This window comes from Sapajus apella, unplaced genomic scaffold (assembly GCF_009761245.1).
Source record: "Sapajus apella isolate SASKATOON/1434 unplaced genomic scaffold, GSC_monkey_1.0 scaffold7, whole genome shotgun sequence".
Taxonomy (NCBI): Eukaryota; Metazoa; Chordata; class Mammalia; order Primates; family Cebidae; genus Sapajus; species Sapajus apella.
Window position 1 is genome coordinate 38,604,162 of NW_022436947.1, and position 10,217 is coordinate 38,614,378.

Below are 10,217 nucleotides of genomic sequence, written 5' to 3' on the forward strand. Positions count from 1 at the left end.
TGCCAATCTATTAGGCAATTTTTTAAAAAAATGTTTGTTGAATGAGTGGAAAAACAAGGTGATGCTTGAGTCTATAGTGGTCAAGAGCATGGGGGACTCAGAAAAGGTCAGAACCAAGTTCAAATTCCTGTACTTTGAATTTCTACTTCATGCCATGCAAAATCACTTTACCCCTCTTCACCTCAGTTTCCTTCTGTGTGAAATGGGAACAATAAATTTCATTCCTCATTCAGTTTCTGCCAAGGATTCATGAGATAATACCTCTAAAACATCTAACTCATTTAAATGTATCATCATTTCTGTCATAACTAGTAGGATCAATTTCACTATTATTGCATATACAGTTCTGTGCCTGAAATCTACAAAATAAAGAAAGAAAGAAAGAAAGAAAGAAAGGAAGGAAATCTTACCTCTAAAAAGTGTCAGTGATTTGTCATTTTTATATTATTAATCATAACCATATTTAATCACGCAAGGCCTTGTACATGGCAGGTGCTCAATAAACACTTGTGGAAACAATGCATGTGGGCTCTGCAGCCGCATTGTTTGGGTCCTATTCGGCCTCCACCACTTATGAGCTGAGTGATTTGGGCAAGATAATTCACCTCTTTATGTCTCCATTTCCTTTGCTATAAAATATAGATAATAAGAATCCGTAGCTCCTTAGGTTGTTGCCAGGGGTGAATGATTTGGCACATAGTAGGGGATTTTTAAACATTAGCTGTGATGACCTCCTTCTGAATCTTCCTTTTCAGGGCCACAGATGAGGCCATAGTGCCACCTGGTGACCCCAGAGTGTAAGTACACATGATCGCCAATATGCTCTCTCTCCACCACAGGTCCCAGACTGGCTAGTTACTGCCTGGAGGTTTCTGCTGCATCTGCCGTCTCAGGGCTGACATAAAGACTTTTGTATTTTCCTCCTCACATTCCTGCAGATGGGGTTCAGGTTGCCCGGCACAGCTGGGTGATCCACAGAGCAGTGACCGCCTATGCCAGCCCTGTGAGGTAGCTGGAGAATGTTCCTTCCTTCTCAAGCTCTGGGCAGATGCCAGGGCTGGGGTGATCCATGCCCTCAAGTTTCTTGTTTTGGAGGGTCACATTTTCTGTTGGCAAGGAAAGCAAAGGTCACAGGAAGCCAGAGACCTGGGACGTCTCTGTGCCATGGGCCCAAACAATAAAGACCTGAACACTCTATGCTAAAAGCCCAAGGCTCGGGTGCTCCCCAGGGCTTCACACCTCATGGCCTCTGCTGAGGGAGGATGAATACTATGTCCTCCCAGAGCTTTGGGAGCTTGTAGCAATTAGCCTCCCCAGCACAAAATCTCCTGGAAACCTCAAACAGTGTCTAAAACACTCATGCACATTTTGTATCCTATTTCCCATACGTAAGAATGTTTTAGAAAAAAACCTCAATTTCCTAAATATGCAAGAGAAATGGATATTGTAGGACGATGTGGCTTTTTAAAACTTGTTGTTATGTAGGCTGGGGATGGTGGCTCATGCCTGTGATCACAGCACTTTGGGAGGGTGAGGTGGGCGAATCACCTGAGGTCAGGAGTTCGAGACCAGCCTGACCAACAAGGATAAACCCCATGTCTACTAAAAATACAATATTAGCCAGGTGTGGTGGAGCAGCCCACTAATCCCAGCTACTTGGGAGGCTGAAGCAGGATAATCGCTTAAACCTGGAAGGCGGAGGTTGTGGTGAGCCAAGATTGCACCATTGCATTCCAATCTAGAAAACAAGAGCAAAACTCTGTCTCAAAATATATATATAGTTATTTAAAAATCTTCCCCACCCCCTTTCAGAACTCCAAGAATGCTAAATACTTGTTCAACAAATATTATTAAATGCCTACTATGGGCCAGGTGCAGTGGCTCACATTTGTAATCACAATACTTTGGGAGGCTAAGGCGGATAAATCACTTGAGGCAAGAGTCTGAGACCAGCCTGGCCAACATGGTGAAACCCCATTAGTACTAAAAGTACAAATATTAGCCGGGCATGGTAGTGCACGCCTGTAATCCCAGCTACTAGGGAGGCTGAGGCAGGAGCCACTGCACTCCAGCCTGGGCAACAGAGCAAGACTCCATCTCTAAATAAATTAATTAATCAATTAAATAAATAAATAAATGCCTACTATATGCCAGCCACGATTCATGATCTTGAGCTGTAGCAGAGAACAAACTGACAGGGTTCCTCTCTCCTGTAACTTACATTATTATATGATAACGATAAGGGTTAACATTAATTAAGCTGTTACTACATGTTAGTCACAGAGCAAAGTCATTCTCACCCATTGTTACACTTAAACCTGCTAGCAAGCTTACAAAGGACATAGTTTTTTTTTTTTCTCTGAAAAACTGAGTGTTGGACAGGCATGGTGGCTCACCCTTGTAATCCCAGCACTTTGGGGGGCTGAGGAAGGTGGATCACCTAAGGTCAGGAGTTCGAGACCAGCCTGGCCAACACAGTGAATCCCCCTCTCTACTAAAAATACAAAAATTAGCTGGGTGTAGTAACTGGCACCAGTAATCCCAGGACTCCAGTGGTTGAGGCAGGAGAATCACTTGAACCCAGGAGGAGGAGGTTGCAATGAGCCAAGATCGCACCATTACACTCCAGCCTGGGTGACAAGAGCAAAACTCTGTCTCAAAAGAAACAAATGAAAAAAATCAACAAAAAACTAAGTCTCAGAATGATGAAGCATTTTGTCCAATGTGACACAGCTAGTAAGTGTTGAGACCTCGCAGCCAATCAAAGCTGTCTGATTCTAAACGCCATGCTAAGTGTTCTCTAGCCCATGGAGAATAATTGTAACACAATTGATGACATTCCTACACAACAATATTCTTGTCTCAAGTCCCAGAGTCCCTCCTATACTGCCAATAACACTGGCTTTCCAGTCAGTAAAGATGCCACTCTAATGCGTAATCAGGTGGCAAATGGCGATGTGACCAAAGTTATCATGTGTGTACACCCATAGCCTGTACCCACTCGTCCTGTGTTTGATTAAATTCAAGTATTCTTTTTGATTACTGAGCAAAACTGAGCTTAAAAACGGGTTACAGTTTTTTTTGTTTGAGACTGAGTTTCTCTCTGTTGCCCAGGTTGGAGTGCAATGGCACCATCTCGGCTTACTGCAACCTCCGCCTCCCAGATTCAAGTAATCCTTGTGCCTCAGCCTTCCTAGTAGCTGGGATTATAGGCATGTGCCACCATGCTTGGCTAATTTTTGTATTTTTAGTAGAAGTGGGGTTTCGCCATGTTGGCCAGGCTGGTCTTGAACTCCTGATCTCAGGTGATCCATCCACCTCGGCCTCCCAAAGTGCTGGGATTATAGGAGTGAACCACTGCACCCGGCCTAAAGGGTTAAGGTTTTTATATCCACATAACTTTCTATATTGCTTTTGAAGTCCCTGGTTAAATGAATATTCTTTATTTATTTTTGAGAATGAGTCTCGCTCTGTTGCCCAGGCTGGAGTGCAGTGGCAAAATCTCGGCTCACTAAAACCTCCACCTCCTGGGTTCAAGCAATTTTCCTGCCTCAGCCTCCTGAGTAGCTGGGACTACAGGCACTTGTAACCATGCCCAGCTGATTTTTTGTATTTGTAGTAGAGACAGGGCTTCACCATGTTAGCCAAAATGCTCTCGATCTCCTGACCTCGTGATCCACCCACGGTGTTCTCCTAAAGTGCTGGGATTACAGGCATCAGCCACCATGCCTGGTCTGAATATTCTTTTAAAAGTGACCTGTGATTCTCTTCTGATCAAGTACTTTCAAACTTGATGTCTTTGATGGGTTTCATCAGCATCAAAATCCTAAATCAAGTATTTTTGGTTTAAAATTAACTTTGGGATTTTTCAGCTGGGTCCCTTGGGGAGTCTAAAGAATGTATCTCTGATCTTGTAGAGATATTAAATGATTAGATTTATTTGGCAGGTTGTATGGGCAGGCATTGTCAAATGTGGTGATACTGCATGGGAGGGCATAGTCAGGCGAGGTGACAGTAGATCTCATCTCAGTTATATTTATGGGTATATTGTTGATATACATGTTCCAAAAATTATATACATTTGTACAATTTTAATATGTTATAATTTGTAATTTTGATTGTTATGCTAAATATTTGCTAAAGTCGTATATATAAAAACAAGTTATTAATGGCTTGGCATGGTTGCTTATGCCTATAATCCCAGCACTTTGGGAGACTGAGGCAGGTGGATTAACTGAGGTCAAGGAGTTCAAGACCCACCTGACCAATATGGTGAAACCATGTCTCTACTAAAAATACAAAAATTAGCCAGACTACATGCCTGTAGTCCCAGCTACTTGGAAGAGTAAAGCAGGAGAATTGCTTGAATCAGGGAGGTGGAGGTTGCAGTGAGTAGAGATGGCACCACTGCACTCCAGCCTGGGTGACTGAGGAAGACTCCATCTTAAAAAAAAAAGTTAATGCATTCTGAAGATTTTATGAAATTTATAAAAGTCTGGTGTTCCAGCCAGGTGAGGTGGCTCATGCCTGTAATCCCAGCACTTTGGGAAGCCGAGGCAGGCAGATCACGAGGTCAGGAGTTCGAGACCAGTGTGGCCAACATGGTGAAACCCCGTCTCTACTAAAAATGCAAAAATTAGCAGGGCTAGGTGGTGCACACCTGTAATCTCAGCTATTCAGGAGGCTGAAGCAGGATAATTGTTTGAACCCAGGAAGAGGAGGTTCTGGTGAGCCGAGATTACTCCACTGCACTCCAGCCTGGGCAATACAGCGAGACTCCATCTCAAAAACAAACAAAAAATGGTCTGGTGGTCCTGATGTGATGCTGTCAGTCATGATTCCGGTTACTGCCTTAAAATGCTGCACATAAAATCAGGAATTAAATATTCTTGTGAATTGGGAACTTTCATCAATTCTCATCATAACTACTGTTTCCATCACCTGTAGTTACCATTCTGAATTCTACTCTAAAAATATTTGTAATCAGCAATACTCCAAATTTTCTTTTTCTTTTTTTTCCTGTTTTTTTGAGCCAGAGTCTCACTCTGTCACCTAGGCTGGGCACCTACTCTACTGCAACATCTGCCTCCTGGGTTCAAGCGATTCTTCTGCCTCAGCCTCCAAAGTAGCTGGGACTACAGGTGCCTGCCACCACACCCAGGTAATTGGTGGCAGTATAGATGGGGTTTCACCACGTTGGCTGGGCTGGTTCTGAGCTCCTGACCTCATGATCTGCCATCCTCAGCCTCCCAAAGTGCTGGGATTACAGCCATGAGCCACCGAGCCCTGCCCCCAAATTTGCCTTGTATGGAAAAAACTCTAAGGAACCATCTTGTACACAGGTTTCTGATAACTCACATCAATGAACTACTCAGGCTTCACCACTATGTGATACAGGCTTGTGAGAAACTTGCGCTTATACCCCCTAAATACATTACAAATAAATATTTTTTTAAAAAATCAATGGGCTGGGTGCAGTGCCTCATGCCTGTAATCCCAGCACTTTGGGAGGCCAAGGCAGTGAATCACTTGTGGTCAAGAGTTTGAGACCAGCCTGGCTGACACGGTGAAACCCCGTGTCTACTAAAAATACAAAAATTAGCCAGGCATGGTGGATCATGTCTGTAACTCAGCTACTCAGGAGGCTAAGGCATGACAATAGCTTGAATCTGGGATGTGGAGATTGCAGTGAGCCAAAATTGTGCCACTGCTCTCCAGCCTGGTCGACAGTGAGATGCAGTCTCAAAAATAAAAATAAAAATCAATGAACTAAAAACCAATTTCTAGAACTCTAATAAGGAAACCTAAGGGTTCAAAAAACTGATAAGCAAGATCAAGCAAAGCAAAAAATCTGTTAAAATAATGTTTTTATAACTTGTATTTAAAACATTTTTGATTTATTACCTTTTTTATTTTTTGAGACAGTCTTACTCTGTCGCCCAGGCTGGAGTGCCATGGTGCAATCTTGGTTCCCTGCAACCTCCCCTTCCTGAGTTCAAGCGATTCTCCTGCCTCAGCCTCCCGAGTAGCTGGGACTGCAGGCACACGCCACTAAGCCCAGCTAATTTTTGTATTTTTAGTAGAGATGAGGTTTCACCATGTTGGTCAGGCTGGTCACAAACTTCTGATTTCAGGTGATCCCAGCCCCTTCTTCCCCTCCCCGTTCCCCCTCCCTCCTCCTGCCTGGGACTTCCAAAGTACTGGGATTACAGATGTGAGCCCCATGCCCGGCCCTTTACTTGTTTTGTCTTCTAGATTTAAGAAACGTATTTCTTAAAAGTCATCTATAATTTACACTGATTTGGTAAACCACAATTTTGTGAACAAAGGTGGGTTGAAGCGTTTGTTTTTCCTCTCCCTTCTTGATCCCTCCAAAGTTTGGAAACTATTCATAAATCCTTTTTTTTTTTTGAGATGGAATCTGGCTCTGTCGCCAGGCTGGAGCGCAGCAGTGATGTGATCTCAGCTCACTGCAACCGCTGCCTCCTGTGTTCAGACGATTCTTCCACCTCAGCCTCCTGAGCAGCTGGGACTACAGGCACCTGCCACCACGCCCACTTAATTTTTGTGTTTTTTAGTAGAGACGCGTTTCACTATGTTGGCCAGGCTGGTCTTGAACTCCTGACCTTATGATCTATTCGTCTCGGCCTCCCAAAGTCCTGGGATTACAGGTGTGAGCCACCGCCTCTGGCAAAAACTATTCATACATATTTTTATTTTCATGTTCACGTGTTCTCTGTATCAGCAGGCGATAATCAGAGAGTGGTTCTATCATCAACCACTTTGACTGAAGCATGCTATTTAAGAATATGCAGAAAATACCTGGCCCCGAGTTTGAAGATTCATAGTGGGGAAGAAAAATGTCCCTCCCTGCAGGCCCGAGAACCTTAGAGCTTTTCCGGGAGCAACTTGGCAGGGAGGGTCCCGGCGGCTGCTGGCGGGCAGGAATCAGGGGGCGCAGCCCTGGGCGACCCTTGGCCAGCGGGAACCTTCCGCTTCCTGGCGTCTTTCTCCTCCGCCCTGCCCGCTGCTGGGGGAGCAGTGGCTTCTCCTGTCTGGAGGTCCCTCCATCGCCGCCTTCTGCTGTGGGAAGGGAGAGGCGGTGGCTGGAGTGGGGTGAGCGGCTTAAGCCCATCAGGCCCGCGGGGAGTATGGCGACCTGTGCGGCAGAAGCCTCCCAAGCTGCACTGCTGAGTTCCCTGAGAAGCGAAGGCGCCTTGCAAGAAGATGCCGCCCGTGGAACCCTGGCCCCCCGCCCTGGGAGGGGGCAACAGCGACTCAATGAGGAAGCCCCAGGTGGGGCGCTGGGCACCAACGAGCACTACAGCAACCTCCAGGCGGCGCCACAGCAACTCTCCAGGCAGCGCCCACACCAGCCTACAGGGGTCGCCGAGCTCTCAGCACCTGCCACTGCCAATCCAGAGCGTGAACTACACTGTCGCGCGTCACACTGACCAGGGCGGCCCATCCTGCAGCAGCTGGAGGAGGAGCCCACAGCCTCTGCCCCGGGGTGACGAGGAGGAGCAGGACAGTGTCCGGGAAAAGGGCAAGAGCTGAGAGCTCGGGCCCCGTGCCAGGAAAGGCCAGTAGCAGAAGATGGAGAGATGGAGAAGGAGAAGCAGCAGGGGGGAAGGAGTGGCGCTCCACCGACGGGGTCAGCATCTGCTGGCGGGTTTAGAGTATGAAGAGGATGAAGCAGCAGAAAGAGCAGAAACTAGAAGGTGCAATGACACAGCAGAGCACAATGCAGAATCCAGGCCCAGGACTCCAATAAATAAAGCCTGGCTTTAATTCCACCTCACCCCCCCCCCACCCCAGTCAGAGAGGATCAGGGGAGAGGGAGGACCCAAGGAACACTAGAACCTGAAGTGGGGGAATCTGAGGCCAGAACTGATTGTGGGAAGTGGTGGGATCAGGAAAGGAGAAAGTGAGGCAGAATGGGGGGATGGGGGTGGAGGGACAGTGAGCTGGGTTAGGAAGGTTTAGAAATCAGAACCTTAGGAAGGATCCGGAAAGGAACTGTTCTTAAGAAGGTGCGTGCTGCAGCCGGCGTAGTGGCTCGTGCTTGTAATCCCAGCACTTTGGGAGGCCGAGGCCGGTGGATCACCTGAGGTCAGGAGTTGGGGACCAGCCTGGCCAACATGGTGAAACCCCATCTCTACTAAAATTACAATAATCAGCCGGGCGTGGTGGTGTGCGCCACTAATCCCAGCTACTTGGGTGGCTGAGGCAGGAGAGTCGCTTGAACCTGGGAGGTGGAAGTTGAGGTGAGCTTAGACTGCACCTCAGCACTCCGGCCTGGGCAAGAATGAGACTCTGACTGACAAAAATAAAAGAAGGTGTGTACTGAAGATAAGGAAGGGGTTCTAAGACTCAGGGAGTGAGGGCAGGGGAGAGACAGGGATTGGGGGTGCAGTGGGGTGCTAATGCAGCACCAGAGGAAGACTGGAGGAAAACAGAGCCCTTCTCCAACTCCAACTGCTCCTCTGAGTCCCAGGCCACCTGCTGTGATATCATTTCTAATATCCAGGGCAAAAGAGGATCATATTACTCCCAATAAAACAGGGAATATACTCCTTCCCCATGATATTCTTTCTAATATCCATGGGGAGAGGGAGATATTACTGACAAATATCACAGGGGTTGTAAACCTCCGCTGTGATGTTGCTCCTAATATCCAGGAGGGGAGGAAATATTACTCCCGATATTGCAGAGGGTGTACAAACCCACCTGTGATACTGTTTCTAACAAACGGGGGTGGAGGAGAAAATGATATTACTCCTAACATCACCGGGGATGTACACCCTCACTCTGATATTGTTTCTAATATTCGGGGGGGTGATATTACTCCCAATATTGCATGGCATGTAACTCCCCCTCCCCATGATATTGTTCCTAATATTTGGGGAAGAAGAGGTGTACACTTCCTTTCAACATCAAAGGGAGTGTACAACCCCCAGTGATATTGTTCCTAATATCCAGGGGAAGAGAAAATGCTATTACTCCCAAAATCGCAGAGGGTGTACACCCCTCCTGTGGCATTATTCATTCAATACAGATGAAGTGTGATATTACTTGCCATATTGCGGGGGTTGGGGGCACCACCCTGTGATGATACAATTCGTAATATATATATATTATTTTAAATGTAGAGATGAGGCTTCAGTGTTGACCAGGCAGGCTGATTACAAGTGAGAGCCACCAAACCCAGCCCTCTGTATCTTTAATATTATGCCATTAAGTAAAAGGACACCAATAATACTTTGAGCTCAGACTGACGTTTACTGTGGATACATGACCAATCAACATTAAGGGAAACTCCTTTGGTAGTTTGTGGCTTGTTTATATAACAGCAAAAGGATTCTGATAATTTTCAGAAATTAACTGATTTTCCTGATGACTCAGGTGCATAGTGATATGCCTGCCCTTGTATGAAGAAGATTCTATGGTTTCCTCTCCTTTGGCTATCACATCTGTTCATTAGTCAATAGTTCCCTCTTATTTGCTGCACTGTGAAAAAGCAAAGTGGAAAACCAGACGACCAAATTTATAAGGTTAATAACTTTTAAAATTGCAGTAAGCTTGAACACAAGGATAGATCTCTACTTCTTGAAGCTTTGTACAAGTATTTTTCTTGGTTGCTGAAAACTCATTGCTGGTAGATTTGTGTTCATGTTTTCTTTTTCTTTTTTTTTTGAGATGGAGCCTTGCTCTATCACTCAGACTGGAGTGTGGTGACATAATAATCTTGGCTCACTGCAACCTCTGCCTCCTGGGTTCAAGCCATTCTCTTGCCTCAGCCTCCCAGTAGCTGGGATCACAGGCGCATACGACCACACCCAGCTAATTTTTGTATTTTTAGTAGAGATGGTTTCACCACGTTGGCCAGGCTGGTCTTGAACTCCTGACCTTGTGATCCACCAACCTCGGCTTCCCAAAGTGTTGGGATTACAGGCGTAAGCCACCATGCCCGGCCTGTGTTCATATTTTACATGTTTGGTTGAGACTACCATATCTGGTCCCTATATTCATGAAATGTTACTAAGTTTTGGATCATTTGAATGTTTACTATTATTTTTTGAGATGGAGTTTTGCTCTTGTTGCCCAGGCTGGAGAGCAATGGCGCAATCTTGGTTTACAGCAACTTCTGCTTCCCAGGTTGAAGAAATTCTCCTTTCTCAGCCTCCTAAACTGGGATTACAGGTGCCTACCACCAC

The 10,217-nt window shown here is 46.0% G+C and overlaps 2 long non-coding RNA genes across 2 annotated transcripts in view; both read right to left on the reverse strand.

Annotated features, from left to right (window-relative positions):
• The window catches only part of LOC116550392, a 42,019-nt gene that overhangs the window by 24,496 nt on the left and 7,306 nt on the right, over nucleotides 1-10,217 (reverse strand). The window lies entirely within an intron of this gene.
• LOC116550394 lies at nucleotides 38-1,528 on the reverse strand. Its single transcript, XR_004268379.1, has 2 exons — nucleotides 411-1,528; nucleotides 38-359 (listed from the first exon to the last, which is right to left on the reverse strand). It is a non-coding gene; the product is annotated as an uncharacterized LOC116550394 (long non-coding RNA).